The following is a 23679-nucleotide window of genomic DNA, read 5'->3' as shown; positions in this document are numbered from 1 at the left end:
TTGTGCCGATGGGGGGTATTTCATACCCTACCATCCACTAGGGCGTGGATGGAGAATATAATAGTTTGCCAAGTGCAGCGAGACACCGTGCCCAAAGTGAGGGGACGCGATATACTGATATGGTGTCCATGTTGACTTATGTCAACATTAGGCACCAAAAAATTCAAAAAACTCATATCCACCTTTTGAATGTCGGCCTTCCCATTGTTCACCTTTAGTGGTTGACCTTATGTACACCTTCATACTGTCCACCAGGGGTTAAATTGAGGGGGAACAGGGTGGAACTGAGTTCCACCACATCTAATGGTAGGGTGAACTGAGTTCCACCTCTACCATAGTCCTGAACAGTAATTCCAACAGAAAAGCCTGTCCCAGCGACTTCTTTCAGCATACTGCATATGTGATGTCATGTCATCACCACCGCTGAAGTGAAGAAGAGCTACTAAGAGGAGCAGACTCTGTGCATGTTGAAGACAGGGTGAGAAGGGGCTGGAGGGACTCAGAGGTTTGGAAGCTGCTTGAAGAACACAATGCATGAAGCTGCTGAGGGACATGGACAGTGAGCTGCTAGAGTGGCAGAGACAGATGGGTATAAGCAGCACAACTGTGAACATTATGTTCATAAGGGGCACTACTGTGTGATTTAATGTGAATCAAGGGCACTACAGGCAGTGTAATGTGTATATGATTGTGCTACTCTGTGTTGTCATTTCAATTGGTTACTATTGTGTGACCAAACCTCTACCTTGTGGGACCATAATCCCTTCATGGGAGGTAGGGCACAAATTCCCCGGCACTGGTCTAGGCTCTACCTAATGAGGTGTGTATGTGTGGGGGAGTTGGTTTTAGGGGAAAGGAATTTCACCACCTCTCTAGGACCACTTTAAGCCCTGCTGTCCACCCTATGACCCAGACCCCCTTACCATATGCAGAAATACAGTCACTTCCTGGGCCTTCTAACTTACTCTGACCATTGCTACCACTCTGCTCAGCCTCCTTCTGTTGTTGCTTCAGCAAGCAGTTGCCTTGAACCTTCCCTCTTTTTGGCTCCTGTATTACGTCTTTGCCAGTCCAATTCCTCAGCCCAGTATCTGGATCTGCATTATCTTCTTCACCATCTACATTCTTTATTATTATCTTCAGTATACTTTTCTCAAGTTAGTATATTCACCAGAGGACATTTCTCAAAGACTTTATTTGTGAACTTGCATTCTACACTTTCTTTAAAGTTTTATTTATGTACAAAAGTGTGATAAAACCTGTACGATTTAACTCTCAATCCTCTGGGTCTGCGGTTGTCTCTGGCACTCACGCGCAGAGCCAGCCCTAGGCATAGGCATACTAGGCAACTGCCTAGGGTGGCAGCCTATGCTTAGGGGCGACCTTGTTTGAGAGGAGGAGTTAACTGTGACCTGACCCGCTGCTGTATGTCCGGACTGTACTCCCTCCTCGTGATGCGCCCCACACTCCTTCCATGGGACCTGCCACCGCAGGCTTCTCTGCGGGGATCCACTGCCTCAGCCTCCACTAGACCCACCACTGCAGCCTCCTCTGTGGGATCTGCTGCCTCATCCTCCATGGGACACGCTGCCTCAGGCTCCATGGGACCGCCCTGCCGCAACCTCTGCCATGGGACCTGGCCATATGGAACCCTGCTGCCACTCTTCTGCCTTAGGTACAATTGTAGTGAAGAAGGGGAGGGTGCAGGGTTCAGCACAACAAGCATGGGTGGGGGGGACACATACGTGTCTATACCCTCTCCTCTCCCTTTCCCCCACACTCTCTCTCTCCACTCTCCTTCTCTCTCTTTCTCTCTGCGCTCTCCTCCTCTCTTTCTCTGCGCTCTCTTTCTACTTCTCTCTCTCTCTCTCTGCGCTCTCCTCCTCTCTATCTCTGCGCTTTCCTTCTATCTCTTTGTGCTCTCCTCCTCTCTCACTCTGTGCTCTCCTCCTCTCACTCTGTGCTCTCCTCTTTCCTTCTCTCTCTCTGCGCTCTCCTCTCTCTGCGCTCTCCTCCTCTCTCTCTCTCTTTGATTTCCTCCTATCTCTCTGCACTCTCCTCCTCTCTCTCTGCACTTTCCTCCTATCTATCTCTGTGCTCTCCTCCTCTCTCACTTTGTGCTCTCCTCTTTCCTTCTCTCTCTCTCTGCGCTCTCCTTCTCTCTCTCTGCACTCTCCTCTCTCTCTCTCTCTCTCTCTGTGACCCTTTCATCCCAATACTAAGAATCCCATCTGGGCTCTATAGGTTCACTAACCTCTTTCTATGAAACTCTCATTATGAGCAGGATCGCATTGGACCTTGGCGCATGTGCAGGGTTAGTATTGTAAGGGGGTATAGAGGGGTTAGTAGTACAGAGACAGGTGTAGAGGCAATTATAGAGGGGTCAATAATGTAGTTATGAATTTAGAGGGGTCAGTAATGTAGCTGCAGATATAATGGGGTCAGTAGTGTAGAGTAGAACTAACGCCACTGCTAGGGGGCACCAACCAAAATCTTGCCTATGACATCAAATTGGCTAGGGCCGGCTCTGCTTAAGCGAAACCATCTGCAAAACAACCGCTGACAGGGACTTCTTTGCACTTGCCTCGCTGTCTGAGTACCAGCAATCCGGAACTCCAATATCAGACTACTGACGGTGGGTATTGTGTCTACCTAGACCTGGCACAGTGTGTCCAAAGGGCTCTTCCTGGGGCCATGTGTCTTAGGGGCTCTACCTGGCATAAAGTGCCTAAGGAGCCCAACTTTGCACAATATGTACAAGTGACACTGTGTTGTGTAATGTGAATAATGGACACTACTGCCTGGTGTACTGTGAATTGGTACTATTATGTGACCGTGCCCCTACATTTTTGACGTGCACCTTTGGTGCGCACTATTCATCTTTTAGGTATGGGGAGGTGCCTTTTTTTGGCACATGCCACCACAATGTTTAGTTATGGCACTGCCCGGCACTGGAAAATTGGTTTTATTGGGGCTCCAGATTCCAACACGTTGTATACATCTGAACATCACAGATTCAGATAACTTAATATAAGCTTTAGAATGATATAGTAATACATACTGCTATCTATAGAAGATTAATTTTACTATTAATCTTAGCAAAGCCACAGTATTTTTTGGGACTGTCCCATGTCCCGTCTGGGGCCAGTAGTGTCCTGCAGTGGGAGGGGGCAGTTGGGAGTCCCCTCTGTCTAGCAGAGCAGAGGAGAATAGCTTATATGTTGTGTATGGTGCCTGACGACAGGCAATAAAGCCCCAAACGTTGCAGTACAATAGTCCATGCATGATTCATTTATATTTATGGATCAAGTTCAGTCTGTGTGTGTAAATATATATATACATATATATATATATATATATATACATATATATATATGCACAATTTTATACAGACACATGTGCTCGTAAATAACTTTTTTGAATATGCTATGCAGGCTCCGAAGGTGTGACTTCACACAGTGGCGTAACTAGCTTTTTTGCGCCCCCTCCCCCCCACCCCCGCCGCACATTTTTTTGGTGGTGGGTGCATCCAGGAAAATGCTGGGCATCCCCATGCGAACGCAGGTGGGCAGCTGCCTGCCAGGGGTGGGTGGTTGATATCACAGGACGTCAGCACCTACCATGTAGGTGTTGTAAGACAAAAACTGCAAATTCCAAAAAGTCCCATGTTTTTCTGACACCATTTATTTGATAGCAGAGACTAATTTTTTTCCATAAATTGACAGGGGCATGCAGGAGATGCTGTCGGCGGCCCGAAAAGGGTGGTCAGTCTGTTGAAATCAGATCACTATATTTTGGCAACTGTACTTAGGGCCTTATTCTGATCTGATCGGTGAAACGTGCGTACGGACGTGCACACCAAGCGTTTTCCGCACTCTCATGGTGAGCGTGAGTCCGCCCACAGAACAGCCGCACACGGACGGTCACAGACACAGACAAAGGGGAGTGGCGTACATTTGAGCATGCGCCAACCTGCACGGATGGATCTCAGCCCTTTACCCACCGTCACCTGGCGTACATATGAGTGTACGCCAACGTGCACGGACGGATCTCAGCCTTTTTCGCTCGGAGACTCAGCGTGTCCATGAGCATAAGACATTTAACAAACATTGCAAGTAGAAAAGGTGACCCAAACAAGGATTCGGTATGAAATCCCGAAGATCAAAATCCCGAATGGGTCATAATACCGACAAGGACAAAATCCAGACAAGGACAAAATCCTGACATTTAAAATACCGACAAGGACAAAATCCCGACATTTAAAATCCCGACACGGTCAAAATACCGACATATAGAATGTGCAGGTGAAACTGTCAACATGGCTTTGGGTCAACAGGTCGCGAGGTCAACATGGGTTTTTTCACTGTTTTTTTTTACCAGAATGACACAGTCGACATGGACACAGTTGGAGGTGAACCGCAGCCCCTCGCATCACTCGCTTCGCTCGCAATGCTTCGGGCATGGTGCATCGCTGCACTCGGCACACTATTTTATTCTCCCACCATGCCCTAGTGGATGGTAGGGCATGAAATACCGCCTTTCGGCACATGTCGGGTCAAAAAACAGTGAAAAAACCCATGTCGACCTCTCGACCTGTCGACCCAAAGTCATGTTGACAGTTTCACCTGTACATTCTATATGTCGTATTTTCACCTTGTCGGGATTTTAAATGTCGGGATTTTGTCCTTGTCGGTATTTTAAATGTCAGGATTTTGTCCTTGTCTGGATTTTGCCCTTGTCGGTATTATGACCCATTTGGGATTTTGACCCTGTTGAGGTTTTGACCATCGGGATTTTGACTGCATCCCCCCAAAAACACATTGTTGGTGACTTGTATGTTTGTGTCGCAGTGAAAAAGTTGACACATGACTCCTATGATTTGTGGGTCCTGTTTTCAAAATATGGGAAACACACTTGCATTAAGGGTGTAGATATATACAAATAAATACATGTACATATTGAAACATGTTTAATTGGATTAATACTACATAAAAAGAACCTTCCAAAGTATTTCAGGGCTGTGTCTGGCTTGCAGGTACTGACATGAGGCATTTCACTTAATAGCCTGCAGCATTGCTTAATATTGCAGTCAGGTGTATGCAAATTACTTGTAATTGGCGTTAATTAGCAGACCAGGGAGTCCGCACTCAGGCGGAATCTCTAAGAGTGGTATTGAGCACTCTTTGAGCACTCTTTGGAGTCCGACTGTCCACCCAAAATGCACGTTGCGCTCACCGAGCTAGTCGGTTGTCCCTCCGTGCAGTGTGAGTGCACACCCCTGTGTACGCCCAGGTATACGCCCAGTTTTGCCCAGTTCTCTAGCCTCTACCCTAAAAATGTCTACATCACGCCCACTGTCAACGTGCGATTGCGGATAGGATTTTTCGCTCGGGACAGTCCATTTGTCAGCGGTATGCTGAAGCCGCACATGCGCATAGCGCATGATACGCATGCGCAGTAGAAAAAACATCCAGACCGTGCGAACACGGTCCGCCTGCACCAACCAGGATAACCCCCTTAATCCCAGGCATTGTAAACCTGTATCTTTGTTTCTGATGGACACAAATCTGCAGAGGCGCAAAGAGTCGGTGAGAAAATGGTCAACTCAAGCAGAACGTGACATGGCAACATCTCCTTCTTTCATTTTTCTGGCAACTGCCGGAGAAAACGGTACTTCTTTACTTTCACGGCTCCACTAGAAATTGCGGGCATCGCGGCCATTGAATGCACTAAAAATCGGGTGCGACGCGATGCCCGCGATGCCCGCGATTTCCCATAGGGACCAATGTTAAATTTCTCAATTGACCCGATTTTACTGTTCAATGCCTCAATTGACACGATTTTTCCATAGGAATCAATGTTAAATGGCCCACAGAGGCCAAATAGGCACCCTGAAGTGTGAAATGGCCCCCACAATTGTTAACGCCACCCCTCGATCAACGTGAACCCGAAGCGTGGCGAGTGCAGCGAGCCCGCGAGGGGCGGCGGTACGCGTCCTCCGACCTTTTCATACCCCCACTATCCACGTCGGCGTGGAGTTGAGAATAGAATAGTGTGGCGAGCGCAGCGAGCCACCGAGCCCGAAGCGTGGCGAGCGCAGCGAGCCCCGCGAGGGGACGCGGATACCTTCACAGGTAAACGCGTCCCTTCGCGGGCTTCACAGGTATCCTCGTCCCCTCGCGGGGCTCGCTGCGCTCGCCACGCTTCGGGCTCGGTGGCTCGCTGCGCTCGCCACACTATTCTATTCTCAACTCCACGCCGACGTGGATAGTGGGGGTATGAAAAGGTCGGAGGACGCGTACCGCCGCCCCTCGCGGGCTCGCTGCACTCGCCACGCTTCGGGTTCACGTTGATCGTGGGGTGGCGTTAACAATTGTGGGGGCCATTTCACACTTCAGGGTGCCTATTTGGCCTCTGTGGGCCATTTAACATTGATTCCTATGGAAAAATCGTGTCAATTGAGGCATTGAACAGTAAAATCGGGTCAATTGAGAAATTTAACATTGGTCCCTATGGGAAATCGCGGGCATCGCGGGCATCGCGTCGCACCCGATTTTTAGTGCATTCAATGCCCGCGATGACGCGATATCCTATCTGTCCTAATCTAGTGGCGCCGTGAAAGTAAAGAAGTACCGAGAAAACTATATTTTCAAAACACACCCGCTACAATGACGGACATGTCTACTGTCACTGCATATGATGCCGTCTCCATTGAAAGAAAGGTAGAGGATTATATTTATTTCTTCAGTGACATCATCCAAGTAGACATGTCAGACAGTCCCTTTATTATTTACAGTTTCTTATATAGCGCAGCATATTCTGTTGTGCATTACAATTGGAACAACAGTGATAAAACAAACAAGGTAGTACTAGTAACAGATCAATATAGAGGTAGGAGGGCCCTGCATGCAAGCTTACAATCATGTAATAACATAGGCCCTTATTCTGATCGGTGCGGCCGGATCCGATTATGCGGCCAGGAGCGTGCGTGCGAAACCCCGCCTTCCATACGGATCGCAAACTCCGTCCGTACGCGGTAAGAAGCTGGCCGAACGGACCGCACGTGTATTTTTCACGGAATACGCTTCCTCCATCTAAGGGAACCTCCCCCATCATTCGATGGTCGCAGACCATCGAATGCAGGACCGAGTGCTCCATCAGCTCCCGCACCTCAGACCACACGGACATTTTTCCGTGCAAAAGCAGGGATCTGGACGGGCAGCTGACATCCGGCGATGTCATATGTCCGCCCCCTACACGTGCGTCACAGCTGCATTACCATACGTACGCCCAGCGTTTGCATGGGAACGCCCATGAAACGCGGGGCGTATGCATATGGTAATGAGCCCAAATAGCCCTTCACACCCCTCTCCACCCCCTGTTCGGAGTGTTCACATATCATGCGGGATTTGGCCGTACGCCCCGCTCGCACATGCGCAGAGACGCCTCTGCACATGCGCAGACACAAAACATCAGCGGGCCGAACGCACGCAGATATATCCGCACCGACCAGAATAAGGGCCATAGTTGCCTACCCTCCTGCATTCTGCAAGAGACTCCCTGAAATAGCAGCAATCTCCCTCTCTCCCTCATTACTCTAGCAATCTCCCTCATTTCACCTAGCCCATATTACACTGTTATATTTTTTGGGGGAAAAAGGAATAAGAGACAGATACATTTACATTGAATCATCAGCACCATTTCCCTTCACTTTAGCAAGTATAGTAGCTCTTACTAACTGTTTTGGGGGTCATCTACATTTGGATACAAATCATTTTAACCCCTTCATGACAGAGCCAGTTTGTGCCTTCATGACAGAGCCCTTTTTTTCAAATCTGACATGTCTCACTTAAGTGGGGATAACTTTTTTTTGCTTTTACTTATCCCAGTGATTTTGAGATTGTTTTCTCGTGACACATTGTACTTCAAGTTAGTGGTAAATTTTGGTCGATACAGTCTGTGTTTTTTTGTGAAAAATACCAAAATATCGTGAAAAAATGGAAAATTTAGCAATATGCAAAATGTTAAATTTTCTGCTTGTGAGACAAATAATCATACCACTCAAAATAGTTAATAACTAACACAGACCATATGTCTACTTTATGTTGCCATCATTATTTCAACCCCCTTTTCATTTTTTTGGACACTAGGAGGCTTCAAATATGACTAGCAAATTCTCAAATTTTCAAGAAAATTTCAAACACTGATTTTTATAGGGACCAGTTCAGTTCTGATGTGACTTTGAGGGACTTGTATGTGAGACACCCCCATAAATGATGCCATTTCAAAAACTGCACCCCTCACAGTATTCAAAACAGCATTTTGGAAGTTTGTTAACCCTTTAGGTGTTTCACAGGAATTAAAACAAAGTGTAGGTGAAATTTCAAAATTTCTTTTTTTTTGCAGAGTTTCAATTTTAATACATTTTTCTAACAAATACAGTAGATTTTACTAGAGAAATGTGACTAAAAATTGATTCCCCCAATTCTTGTGTTTTCAAAAATATCCTATATGTGGCCCTAGTGTGCACGTTGACCAAACCACAGGCTTCATAATAGAAGGAGCACCTACTTGATTTTGGAGCCTCCTTTTTATGAGATTTTTTTTTAGGCACCATGTAGGTTTCTAGGCACCATAAGTGCTAAAAGTTAGGAACCTTCCCCACAAGTCACCCCATTTTGCAATCTACACCCCTCAGGGAATTCATCTAGGGGTATAGTGTACATTTCAAACCCCCAGGGGTTTCACCAATTTTGGTACAACTGGGATGTGAAAATGGAAAATTACATTTTTTTACACAAACATGCAGTTCTGGCTCAAAATTTTTCATTTTCACAAGGAATGAAGGAGACAAAGCACCCCAAAATCTGTGCCCCAATTTCTCCCGAGTACGGCAATGCCTCACATGTGACCAAAAAATACCAGTGGGGCGCATAGCAGGACTCAGAAGGGAAGGAGTGATTTTTGGATTTGGCAGCACAGATTTTGGTGGAATGAATGGTGGGTGCCATGTTGCATTAGCAAGACTCCCAAAGCACCAATACAGTGGAACCCCCCCACAAGTCACCCCATTTTGCAAAGTACACCCCTCAGGGAATTCATCTAGGGGTATAGTGTACATTTCAAACCCCCAGGGGTTTCACCAATTTTGATACAACTGGGATGTGAAAATGGAAAATTACATTTTTTTACACAAACATGCAGTTATGGCTCAAAATTTTTCATTTTCACAAGGAATGAAGGAGACAAAGCACCCCAAAATCTGTGCCCCAATTTCTCCCGAGTACGGCAATGCCTCACATGTGACCAAAAAATACCAGTTGGGTGCATGGCAGGACTCAGAAGGGAAGGAGTGATTTTCGGATTTTGCAGCACAGATTTTGGTGGAATGAATGGTGGGTGCTATGTTGCACCAATACAGTGGAACCCCCCCACAAGTCACCCCATTTTGCAAAGTACACCCCTCAGGGAATTCATCTAGGGGTATAGTGTACATTTCAAACCCCCAGGGGTTTCACCAATTTTGGTACAACTGGGATGTGAAAATGGAAAATTACATTTTTTTACACAAACATGCAGTTCTGGCTCAAAATTTTTCATTTTCACAAGGAATGAAGGAGACAAAGCACCCCAAAATCTGTGCCCCAATTTCTCCCGAGTACGGCAATGCCTCACATGTGACCAAAAAATACCAGTGGGGCGCATGGCAGGACTCAGAAGGGAAGGAGTGATTTTTGGATTTGGCAGCACAGATTTTGGTGGAATGAATGGTGGGTGCCATGTTGCATTAGCAAGACTCCCAAAGCACCAATACAGTGGAACCCCCCCACAAGTCACCCCATTTTGCAAAGTACACCCCTCAGGGAATTCATCTAGGGGTATAGTGTACATTTCAAACCCCCAGGGGTTTCACCAATTTTGGTACAACTGGGATGTGAAAATGGAAAATTACATTTTTTTACACAAACATGCAGTTCTGGCTCAAAATTTTTCATTTTCACAAGGAATGAAGAAGACAAAGCACCCCAAAATCTGTGCCCCAATTTCTCCCGAGTACGGCAATGCCTCACATGTGACCAAAAAATACCAGTGGGGCGCATGGCAGGACTCAGAAGGGAAGGAGTGATTTTTGGACTTGGCAGCACAGATTTTGGTGGAATGAATGGTGGGTGCCATGTTGCATTAGCAAGACTCCCAAAGCACCAATACAGTGGAACCCCCCCACAAGTCACCCCATTTTGCAAAGTACACCCCTCAGGGAATTCATCTAGGGGTATAGTGTACATTTCAAACCCCCAGGGGTTTCACCAATTTTGGTACAACTGGGATGTGAAAATGGAAAATTACATTTTTTTACACAAACATGCAGTTCTGGCTCAAAATTTTTCATTTTCACAAGGAATGAAGGAGACAAAGCACCCCAAAATCTGTGCCCCAATTTCTCCCGAGTACGGCAATGCCTCACATGTGACCAAAAAATACCAGTGGGGCGCATGGCAGGACTCAGAAGGGAAGGAGTGATTTTTGGATTTGGCAGCACAGATTTTGGTGGAATGAATGGTGGGTGCCATGTTGCATTAGCAAGACTCCCAAAGCACCAATACAGTGGAACCCCCCCACAAGTCACCCCATTTTGCAAAGTACACCCCTCAGGTAATTCATCTAGGGGTATAGTGTACATTTCAAACCCCCAGGGGTTTCACCAATTTTGATACAACTGGGCAGTGAAAATGAAAAATTACATTTTTTTACACAAAAATGCAGTTCTGGCTCAAAATTTTTCATTTTCACAAGGAATGAAGGAGACAAAGCACCCCAAAATCTGTGCCCCAATTTCTTCCGAGTACGGCAATGCCTCACATGTGACCAAAAAATACCAGTTGGGCGCATGGCAGGACTCAGAAGGGAAGGAGTGATTTTTGGATTTGGCAGCACAGATTTTGGTGGAATGAATGGTGGGTGCCATGTTGCATTAGCAAGACTCCCAAAGCACCAATAGAGTGGAACCCCCCCACAAGTCACCCCATTTTGCAAAGTACACCCCTCAGGGAATTCATCTAGGGGTATAGTGTACATTTCAAACCCCCAGGGGTTTCACCAATTTTGATACAACTGGGCAGTGAAAATGAAAAATTACATTTTTTTACACAAAAATGCAGTTCTGGCTCAAAATTTTTCATTTTCACAAGGAATGAAGGAGACAAAGCACCCCAAAATCTGTGCCCCAATTTCTCCCGAGTACGGCAATGCCTCACATGTGACCAAAAAATACCAGTTGGGCGCATGGCAGGACTCAGAAGGGAAGGAGTGATTTTTGGATTTGGCAGCACAGATTTTGGTGGAATGAATGGTGGGTGCCATGTTGCATTAGCAAGACTCCCAAAGCACCAATAGAGTGGAACCCCCCCACAAGTCACCCCATTTTGCAAAGTACACCCCTCAGGGAATTCATCTAGGGGTATAGTGTACATTTCAAACCCCCAGGGGTTTCACCAATTTTGATACAACTGGGCAGTGAAAATGAAAAATTACATTTTTTTACACAAAAATGCAGTTCTGGCTCAAAATTTTTCATTTTCACAAGGAATGAAGGAGACAAAGCACCCCAAAATCTGTGCCCCAATTTCTCCCGAGTACGGCAATGCCTCACATGTGACCAAAAAATACCAGTTGGGCGCATGGCAGGACTCAGAAGGGAAGGAGTGATTTTTGGATTTGGCAGCACAGATTTTGGTGGAATGAATGGTGGGTGCTATGTTGCATTACCAATACAGTGGAACCCCCCACAAGTGACCCCATTTTGCAAACTACACCCCTCAGGGAATTCATCTAGGGGTATAGTGTACATTTCAAACCCCCAGGGGTTTCACCAATTTTGGTACAACTGGGCTGTGAAAATGAAAAATTACATTTTTTTACACAAAAATGCAGTTCTGGCTCAAAATTTTTCATTTTCACAAGGAATGAAGGAGACAAAGCACCCCAAAATCTGTGCCCCAATTTCTCCCGAGTACGGCAATGCCTCACATGTGACCAAAAAATACCAGTTGGGCGCATGGCAGGACTCAGAAGGGAAGGAGTGATTTTTGGATTTGGCAGCACAGATTTTGGTGGAATGAATGGTGGGTGCTATGTTGCATTACCAATACAGTGGAACCCCCCCACAAGTGACCCCATTTTGCAAACTACACCCCTCAGGGAATTCATCTAGGGGTATAGTGTACATTTCAAACCCCCAGGGGTTTCACCAATTTTGGTACAACTGGGCTGTGAAAATGAAAAATTACATTTTTTTACACAAAAATGTACTTCTGGCTCAAAATTTTTCATTTTCACAAGGAATGAAGGAGACAAAGCACCCCAAAATCTGTGCCCCCATTTCTCCAGAGTACGGCAATGCCTCACATGTGACCAAAAAATACCAGTTGGGTGCATGGCAGGACTCAGAAGGGAAGGAGTGATTTTTGGATTTTGCAGCTCAGATTCTGGTGGAATGAATGGTGGGTGCTATGTGGCATTAGCAAGACCCCCGATGCACGGTGAAATGATGAACCTAATAATCCATCGATGTGTGGTATATTTTGAAACACTCCTTTATACATAGGCCGGGTTTGTCGGGGCAAGTTTCACAGTGGAAAATAGTTTCCTTTCTTATTCCCTTTTTATAGCAAACTTTGCACCTTTTTTGTGTCCTGCCCTTTCTTGCAGTGGAGGGGATTTCGTTGGGAAAATGCTGCCCTGGTACAATACGGGGGCCAGTACTAGAAGTACTGGGGCCCTCTGCCTGCTGGTTCCCAAATATTAGGCCCTTTATGACTTCCTCTTGAAAGTGCATAAATGTCCCCCTCTGGCCGGTAGAACGGAATAGCACGTAAGCGTTATACAGTGCCATCTGGATGATATACACGGCCAGCTTCTTGTACCAGATATTTGTTTTCCGCAGGGCACTGTACGGCTTCAGTACCTGATCTGAAAGATCCACTCCGCCCATGTACTTATTGTAATCTAGGATACAATTTGGTTTTGAGGTGTGGGTACTGGTACCTCGTACAGGGATGGAGGTGGTACTGTCTCCATGAATTGTTGTCAGTATAAGGACATCCCTCTTGTCCTTATATTTGACCAACAACATATTTTCGGTGCATATTCCCCTGCTTTCACCCCTTCTCATTACTTGGGCAATGTGCGTTTTGGGGAGGCCTCTTTGGTTCTTGCGCACAGTACCGCAAGCTGCTGTACCTCTTGAACCAAGGGCCTTAAACAGGGGGATGCTGGTGTAAAAGTTATCCACATAGAGGTGATAACCCTTATCCAGGAAGGGGTGCATTAAATCCCAGACAATTTTGCCACTAACACCTACGAGGGAGGGGGGGCATTCTGGCGGTTCAATTCTTGAATCCTTCCCTTCATATACCCTAAACTTGTGGGTGTACCCTGTGGTGCTTTCACACAGCTTATACATTTTTATGCCATACCTTGCCCTCTTACTGGGAAGGTACTGGCGGAATTTAACCCTTCCTTTAAAATGTATAAGGGACTCGTCAATACAAATACATTTTTCAGGGATGTATAGCTCTGCAAATTTGGCACTGAAATGATCAATGACCGGCCTGACTTTGAATAGCCGGTCAAAGGTGGGATCATCTCTGGGTGGGCACTGTGCATTATCGGTGTAATGTATAAATTTATGGATTGCCTCAAAACGAGTCCGAGTCATGGCCATACGGTAAAATGGGGTGCTGTACAGAACATCTGTACTCCAATATTGCCTAATTTGTGGCTTTTTTACTATGCCCATATGAAACACCAGACCCCAAAACGTCATCATCTCTACTGCATCTACAGGGGTCCACCTAGCAAATGATGACGTGGGGTTTTGAGCAATAAACTGCTGGGCATATAAATTAGTTTGGTCCACCATTAAATTTATAAAATCATCAGAGAAAAATAATTTGAAAAAGTCAATTTCTCTGAGACCTGTGGAATCAAATTGGATTCCTGGCATGGCCAAAAACTCAGGAACCTGGGGCTCAAAATTGTCTGGTGGTGGGGTCCATACGAGATCAATTATTGGGGGGGGGTCTCAGCTGCTCTACGGGGGCGTCTTTGAGGGGGTCCCTCATCACCAGAGGAGGAAGAGGAGCTTAAGACGAATCCTTCAAATTCCCCGCTTGCCTCACTGGCTGTGTCAGAATCAGAGGCAAGCATGGCATATGCCTCCTCCACTGAATACATTCTTCTGGATGACTGGGATGACATTTGGGATGACATTTGGGATGACATTTTTATTTTTGTGTTACTGGTAGTGAAATGTTTCAACACGTGTATAGTGTAGGGGGGGGTACAAACTTTATTTCAACCCGGGGGGTATGTAGTGTGTTGTGTGTATGTAGTGCAGAACAAAAAAAATACTTTATACAAAAAAAAAAAAATGAAGGGGTTAAAAAAAAAAAAAATTGAAGGGGTTAAAAAAAAAAAAAATTGAAGGGGGTTAAAAAAACAAAAAAAAAGGTCCTGCGCCAAAAATTGAGCACAGATGTTGGTCAGTAACGTCTGTCACTGAACAGCGCTCAAAGGCAACAGGAATTTGATCAAAAAAAAAAAAAATAGATCAACCCTGTGCCGAAAAAGCTGATCAGTGATGTACGTCACTGATCAGCGCACAGTGGCCACAGGACACCCACAAAATCACAGTGTGTGTAAAAAAAAAATTAAAAAAAGACCACACAGCACCCACAAAAAAAAAAAAAAAGGTGATCAGTGATGCGACACTGATTACCAGTGAGGGGCAGCAGGTGCACAACCTTTGGTGCAACTGGCAGCAACTGACAGGTATATATAAAAAAAAAAAACCTCTGCACCCCCAAAAAGTTGCTGATCACCTCAGATATAGTGATCAGCACAAAAGGCGGGGGTAGCAGACACAAAATATACACTCTCTATCACTCTCTGTCACTATCTCTCTCTATCTCTCACTATCTATCACTATCTATCACTATCTATCACACTGCAGCAGCAGCACTGACAGTTATATGTATAAAAAAAAACCTGCACCCCCAAAAAGGGGGGGTAGCAGACACAAAATATACACTCTCTATCACTCTCTGTCACTATCTCTCTCTATCTCTCTATCTCTCACTATCTATCACTATCTATCACTATGACACTGCAGCAGCAGCACTGACAGTTATATATATAAAAAAAAAACCTGCACCCCCAAAAAAGGGGGGGTAGCAGACACAAATCTCTCTATCTCTCACTATCTATTACTATCTATCACTATCTCTCACTATCTATAACTATCTATCACTATGACACTGCAGCAGCAGCGACAGTTATTTATATATAAAAAAACCCTGCACCCCCAAAAAGGGGGGGTAGCAGACACAAAATATAGCTCTCTCTGTCACTATCTCTCTATCTCTCTCTATCTCTCTCTCTCTATCTCTCTATCTCTCTATCACACTGCAGCAGCAGCAGGAAGTCTCAGGAAGTCAGATCCAGGAAGCGTCCAGCACGCTACAAGCAGTGATCAAGTGATCAGGTAAGGTATTTGCAAGGATCAGGTAAGTATTAGCAAGGATCAGGTCAGTATCACGGCAGATAGGCACGGTGACCGCTCTGCACGCTACTCCAGACCGGAATGGCGTCTGCAGCGCAGTCACCGTTAGTTTAAATGTCGCGCCTTGGCTGTGATTGGTCCGTGGGTCCCACGGACCAATCACAGCCTTGGGGGCAGGTGGGGTGAGGGTGGGGTGAGGTGTCATCGTCACCGATGACCCCCTCATGCCCCCTGACGCCCGGCGGTGATTGACACCTGTGTTACCAAGCGTCTGATTCGCTGGTAACACAGGAAAACGCTGTGAATGGCTGTTCACACTGAACAGCCAATCACAGCGATCGCCGACGGGGGGGCGACATCGCAGCCCCCCCTGGGCATGCAGGGACATGTCTGCTGTCAGGGACAGCAGACATCGTCCCTCTGTCACTGCGTCTCGAGACGCAGTGACAGTTTAAAGTCATGACGTATATATACGTCATGTGTCGGGAAGTACTTCCCGGCCATGACGTATATATACGTCAAATGTCGTGAAGGGGTTAAAAGATTCCTCTCAGATATAGCAGTGCATACCCACGCTTCTAGGTGTCATGTTCCAAATGTCTTTTCACAATCTCTCCATATATGGAACTAAACACGCCCTTTGGGAGGAGCATGACATGCCCCCTCAAAGGCCCGCTGTGCAAAATTCGATTTCCAACCATAATCTCCCTGATACTAGTTTTCAAAAGTAGGTAAGTATGTGTAGTCAGAGGCTCCACCCAGCGTTATAGACACACTCACACATTTTGAGTGACAGATGTAGCCAAATATATAAGAGATATATTGGCAGGAAAAAAATTCACTGTTTCAGTTGGGTCTTGCACAAACTACTTTTGTTTTACTTGTGTGTCTACTCTTCATTGCAATTTAATATTTGATACAGAACTCCAGGACAGCAGCACCCCTCTCCCACAGTGCCTGCATAACTCGCCAGTGTGTCGTCACTCGGTACCTTGAAGCACAATTTACATTGGCACCCCTCTCCCACAGGACTGGACTTATGCAGCAGTATCACTGGACTGGATTTATGCAGCAGTATCACTGGACTGGACTTATGCAGCAGTATCATTGGACTAAACTTATGCAGCAGTATCACTGGACTGAACTTATGCAGCAGTATCACTGGACTGGGTTTATGCAGCAGTATCCCTGGATTGGACTTATTCAGCAATATCACTGGACTGAATTTATACAGCAGTATCACTGGGCTGGACTTATACAGCAGCACCAATGGACTTATGGCACCACTAGGCTTTACAGAACACCAGCACTAGGCAGCACAGCACCACAGGACTGGACTTACAGATGAAGCCGCTGTGATTCAGCTGGGGCTGGCAATAGAGTCTCCAGCTGCCTGCCTTCGCCAGCCCCCTCCATACGCCGGAAGGGGATGCGTGCGCACGAGATGCACACGTGCCCCGTTCAGACTGAGCTCTCCGTCGCCTCCCCGCCGGTCCCCATCAGTCCCTGCCACCTCCCCGCATCCCCCCTAACCCTGCCCATCTACCTGAAGCAGAGATGGGTAGGGTTTCTGCTCACTGCCACCGAGTGCCTGAGACGCGTTTGTGTGCATCCCAGTCAAATGGAGCATCTCTCTGCCAGCAGAGGGGATCTGGCAAACTCTGTAGCTGCAGGAGAGGTCTGTATGGCAGCACAGCACCACAGAACACTAGCACTAGGCAGCACAGGACACCACCACAGAACAGCACCAGGTCGCCACCCCAGGTCGCCACCCCATGTGCTCAACACCAGACCACCAGTACCACGGACCCTTCCTCCAAGTTCCCTCTCCAATGCCGGAGTGAAGATGGTGGCAAACCTCCCGGACTTTATAAATGCTGTCCGGATCTTGCAAGATCTGACGCGTGATGAGGACCTTTTGCACGAGTAGTGCTTGGGTCCGGGCTCTTATCGGGGGTGCTCGGAGGCGTTCGGGTTCCCAGACTCCAAACTCACTCATCGCTAGGACCAGATATAATATTTTTATAAGCAAAATGAACTATGTCCAATTCTATAGTACATTCTATAGAACAGTCAGAGAAGAGTGGATAGGCAACAATACAGACAGTAGAGTTGAGTTTTAGCAATAACAGAAGATTCAATTACATATTTTTAAACCTGAAAAATTCTAATTGTCACAAGAATGTCACAAAAATTCTAAATACCGCCCTGATGCTCCCTTTCTGCCACATGCAAGGGGACGTTTTCTCGTACACACCACCTCGCTAACTGTGGGTGGCATGGGGGAAGGGGGGAGGACGGCGGGCAGTGCTGACCTGTTTGCTGGGCGCTCACACACAGCGGCTGCACATGCGCATAAAAAACCTATGCGCATGTGGAGTCGCAAACAATCGGTCCTCCGTGCGAATGCGTGGGGGACTAATTGAATCTGAATGAATCCCCCATATACGTATACAACTTTCCCTTGCATGGCTCAATGAGCTCACTATGCATTGTCTACACTATTATAATGTAACTCTATGCCCACTTGGAGCGTGAAGTATGAACAAATCCCTGTTTAAAAAAAAAATCATGAATAAATCATGTTGACATTTTGACTGTGTCGACATTTTGTCAATGTCGATCTAAAGCCTGTTGACCTTTTTCATGTGCCAATAGTGGTCCACCTATTTACTGTCGATAAATTAACCGGATCCATATCTAAACATGGTTATACATAGCTTTTTTTACATTTGAATGTAAATGCATCTTTTGTTCCTAGAATCCTAAAGGTAAACCAGTCAGACACAGAAGCATACAGTGTATATATTTACGTTTGGCACCCAGCCAGTTCTTTACCATCCAGCTAGGTGGTAATTGGACTTTGTGTCAATATAATTCACTGCTGGAACACTCAGAACAGGACAGTCAGTATTGTTTCCTAGAAAAGATGGCTATGCCAGTTATGCCACCTGTGGACTATTTGCACAATGATAAAAACTGCACATATTAAAGATAACAAAATATCAAAAGCCCCCATCTGAGAAGAAAGATGTATAAACTGTACAATGCAGATTTTATTATTATTATTATTATTATTATTATTATTATTATTATTATTATTATTAATCTACAGAATATAATTGAATGCAATAATTTGCTTTAAAAAAAGTACTTGTACTCACCAAGTGGTTTATCACCTGCCGTACTATGTACTAAACTTCTACTTCAATATACATGTGACTTCTTAGCCAGCACGTTGGTTTCCCCGCAGCTTGCATGGAGCTTTGTAGCAGCTGTTCCCAGTGTAATGATGCCGTTACTGTCTCTCCAACCCACTGGAAATTGCAAAACACTTCCCTGAGCATTGAGCATACATGAGTGAGCAGGAGGAGGGGAGCTATGAAACACACAGGAACCCACAAGTTAGACCTACTGTCCAGAGACATATGATGGTATCAGTTCACATCCAAAAGGGTTCATTTCCCTGTAACAAATACATGTTTCACTGCCTTGTCATTGCCATAATGTAATGGACTTTAGAATGCAACTTGTTAATTAAAAATAAATGAATACTTATCATTTACTAATAAATAGCGACAAACTTAATTGTTTCTGGGAAGGACAGGGGAAGTATGGCATCACAACGCAGTGATGTACTTGAGATTATCTGTGTGTGACATCATTGTTTGCTCATGTTGAGGTACTGTACAGTGTTGCCATTCAGTAGCCAGCTATATCTCATTGACAAGCCAATAAACTAAAGCAGTGGTTCCCAACCTTTTTTCTCTCCCGTACCCCTTGATTAGGCTTTTCATTGATGAGTACCCCCTCCTCTCAATTTAATATAAAGACAGTACTTACGAGTGGAGTGGAAGTGAGCGGTATGCGTATCCTTATGCATTATTTTATTTATTTATTTATTTATTAACAGTTTCTTATATAGCGCACACAAATTCCGCAGCGCTTTACAGAGCATAGTTATTAGCAAAAACACATAACAAATTACAGCACAAGACCATTTAGGACAAGTACATGGTTAATATGGATAGTTGCATCAGGGGACAGGACACTGAAGCAATCATCAGGGTGGCAGTGGTTTATATATTCTAAGAAAGGCACATGAGGAGAGAGGGCCCTGCTCGTGAGAGCTTACATTCTAAAGGGGAGGGTTAGACAGACAGGGGTGACACAGAAGGGAAAGAAGTGGGCATAAACAGGTTAGTATGAGAGATGGTCAGGTTTTATGCAGGAGGGTGGGAAGGGGTCAGCTTAGTCCTTGATATTTTAAGTCTAAAAAAGAGCTGGGTCATCCAAGAGTAAACAGCAGAGAGACAGTTGGAGATATGAGTGAGGATACAGGGAGAGCGATTAGGAAAGGAGTGGTAGATTTCAGTGTTATCAGCATAGATGTGATAGTGGAAGTCGAGTGAGCACATAAGCTCACCCAGAGAGGACGTATAGAGAAAGAGAAGAAGAGGGCCAAGAATAAAATTTTGGGGGACACCTAAAATCAATGGAAGAGCAGGAGAGGTGAGGTCATTAGAGGTACAGCTTGGCATTTTCAAAACTGACAGTGCAAATACAAGCATTAACAGTGATAGTAAAAGTTGTTTGCAGATGTAAAAATGATGATATTATGGTTGAATTGCCAGATTAAGCAGCCACAGGTAGTATGTTGTGAGAATAAATTAAACTCACTCAAAGCAGTCTTTGGTTTCTCAGTTGTTGCTTCTGTCCTTCTGTTTCACTTCAGTGTAACGCCAGTATAACGCCACAGTTATATTTAAATTATGCCGCACTTTAAAAATGATGCACTTCAAAACTATTATGCACACAGCTAAACCATGCACACAGCCTATTCGGCCACAGCCTATGTAATGACCATTAAATGCATCTCCACTCATTAATTGGACTTTCCCCACCCAATCCCAACCCCCCTACTACAATGAATGGTAATAAAAGGGGCTTACATAAACATCCATGCATTCCAAGATAGCATGTGTCATTAAGAGTTATAAGATATTCCTCCCTTCACATAGGCAACAGAGATTTGCTTTTAAACTTGCAAAATTAAGTTTGTCAAAAACACATTTCTGATATCTAAAGCAGTGTGCAGAATGATCAATTACCAAAGCATTTAAATACATCCAGCACCTGAGGTGTAATAATCTGCAGCCCAGCCAGACCAAATATGTAGAATGCTGGTTACCTAGGACAATATCAATCAATCTAGGACAGAGTGTAGAATCATCTGCAGCCAAGCTGGTTACCTAGGACAATATCAATCAATCTAGGACAGAGGGTAGAATCATCTGCAGCCAAGCTGGTTACCTAGGACAATATCAATCAATCTAGGACAGAGGGTAGAATCATCTGCAGCCAAGCTGGTTACCTATGACAATATCAATCAATCTAGGACATGCATGTCCTTATATTAAGGAGGAGCGGACAGGAATCCTGCCCTTCCGTGTCTGGCCGCTGGTTGTGTATTGTCTCCAGGGTTCCCACTTACACCTGTAGGATTAATGCCGCTGCTTCTTCCACTCGTGTCAGTGCAGGGCAGATGATTGCTGATGTCTGAGGGCAGCATGGGTAGCTCCCAGTGGATTGCTGGTCAGGCAAAAGCACAAGGAGATGCTGATGATGCTGAAGACAGAACCATAAGTGACACAACATGGTTCTTCTCCATAGCAATGGATCTTCTTCTTCTGCAATCAAAATACTTTTTTTCATCTTCCGCCATTACCAATATTATTTTCAAGTACCCCCAACTGGTCTGCAGAGTACCCCCAGGGGTACTAGTACCCCAAGTTGGGAACCACTGAACTAAAGGATGGGTTTTACACTATTCCACATACACTTACACGTTTTGATCACTAGTATGGTTATAGACATTTATTTTGAGTAACTTTGTGTTACTCAAACTATTGTGCTCTGGGACCCCATCAGACAATACAAATAATTACAGGACCCCAGCAAGTTACTGCAGAAGGTCACCACATCACATGTGTAGTCAGCAGACGGCACATACATGGCAGCATTGTGGAGGCACAAAATGATGTGAGGAGTCTGAAAAATCTGTTGAATTGTCTGGTATTTTAGACTCCTTGAATCACTGACTGAGATTAGAAAAGTCATCAGCCTGACGGTCAACAACATGGATTTGCGACCCCATGCTGAGAAGGTTGGGACCCACTTTGGGGTCAGGACCCACAGTTTGAGAACCACTGATTTAAACTATTTAGAAAATAGTATTTCTTCCAGAAATACTTTTTAATGGTAAGACAAATTTCGATACTACTAATGATTCTAATGAACAAGGTAGAATCTTTTTTTCAAAGTTTGTTTAATACATTCAGGAGAGGCCCAGGCGCTTAAGCTATTTTGTACTGAATTTTCTTTTCTTTTCATACCAGTGGTTTGTATTAGCGCACACATATTCTGCAACATTTTCACAGAGAATAGTTGGCCTTTCACATCGGTCCCTGCCCCAGTGACGCTTACAATCTATATTTCCTACCACACCCATTCAGCTAGAGTTCATTTTGTTGAAAGTCAATTAACCTACCAGTATCTTTTTTGACATTGTGAAAACCTACGCAAGCAAAAGAAGAATATGCAAACTCCACACAGTTAGGGCCATGGTGGGAATAGAACCCATGTCCTCAGTGCTGTGAGGCAGTAATGTTAACCATTACACCATCCATGTTTTCTTGGTATGTTATCTGAGGTTTCTTTCTTTTCTCTTATATGAAGTTATTTCCTTAATTGTTCCGTGTGTGTGTGTGTGTGTGTGTGTGTGTGTGTGTGTGTGTGTGTATTTTTTGCATAGTGTAATATCTATTTCTATGGGGTTTATTTACTAAGATGGGAGATCTATTTCAGGTGGAATGTTGCTATAGGCAACCAATCAGAGTCTACTTATTTATTTAGCACCTTCCCATCATCAATAGAACGGTCTTTGTAAATAAACCCCTAAATCTGAGGAAGCACAGTGGGGGTTATACTGATTACATTGTTCCCCCACGTGTTCGTATGGGGACTGATGGTTTGCATTTCTGCTCATGTGCATATGCAGGGTGAGAGCAGGCACAGGGAACTACATGCGGCACTGCAGGGGCATTTGGTCCACATACAACGCTGCAAAATTCCCAGCATTGCGTGTAGATAAGAATAAGAACACCAATATGCTGATTCCACCACAGTGACAGAAAGTAAGTGCTGCAGTGTGACATTATCCTGCAGCACTGCTGGCAGTGATGGAAGAGTCTCCAAGGGAATCCACAGGCCCCTAGAGTGAGGTAATCTAGGCGCCTTACACTTAGGCCACAACTCCTTGTGGGTAGTTCACAAGACTAAAGGCTCAATACACAATGCAACTTCTCAGATGGGAGAAGATCGCAATCATTTATATTGGGTGCCCTCTCTTTGTTGACTGGTATTTGGCTGTACCATTCTAATGGATTTTTTGAAAGCTAACAAAGTATAATACTAATGACAATCTAAAATCCATTTTTTTTTTCAAAATAAAAGCCACTTATTACACAACATATAATACTGAACTCAAAAGAGATTTTAGAGCCGGAACTAAAGGCCCCCATACACTATGCAATTTTGGTCCGATTTCACCCGATTTTGGCACTTTGACCCGATAAATCAGGTGAAATCGTCCGAAATCGCATGAGTGTGACATGCGATCCGATCCGATGTGCTGTCCCGTGCGCATCGGACCGGATCAGGGCGTCGGACCTGCAGAACATAAGATGTATCGGAATCTGACCCATCATGGGCATATCGCGGGTGCTTTTGCACCCATGATGTATCAGATCCAATATATCTATATGTACACAGTAAGTGTACATTACCGGAAATAGACGCCGCCGCACTGTCCTGTCAGGCTGTCACAAATGAAGTGACAGCACTGAGCGGTAAAAGAAGAAGTGCTCCGTCGCCTCTGGGCTGAGCTCCGGCAGTGTACGGCACCTGATTGCCTGCGCGACTCTCTGTAGACTCCAGTGTTATAAGAATTTAACACAGGAGTCCACAGAGAGCCGCGCAGACACCGTACGCTGCTGGAGCTCAGCCCGGAGGTTTGGATGATGAAATACCATATGTATAAAGTGTGTCTCATATCA

At 45.1% G+C, this 23679-nt stretch overlaps 1 protein-coding gene across 1 annotated transcript in view; it reads right to left on the bottom strand.

The window, feature by feature from the left end:
* Window positions 1-18904, bottom strand: part of CSF3R (colony stimulating factor 3 receptor) — a 98414-nt gene extending 79510 nt beyond the window's left edge. The window contains exon 1 of the mRNA XM_083173535.1: window positions 18727-18904. The gene's annotated coding sequence lies outside the window, so the exon portion shown is untranslated. The remainder of the gene's footprint in view (window positions 1-18726) is intronic.
* Window positions 18905-23679: the final 4775 nt, after the last annotated feature.

The sequence above is a fragment of the Crinia signifera genome, chromosome 2 (assembly GCF_055691185.1).
Source record: "Crinia signifera chromosome 2, ASM5569118v1, whole genome shotgun sequence".
NCBI lineage: Eukaryota > Metazoa > Chordata > Amphibia > Anura > Myobatrachidae > Crinia > Crinia signifera.
Note: the sequence above shows the minus strand (reverse complement) of the source record. Positions and strands in the feature narration are given on the sequence as shown.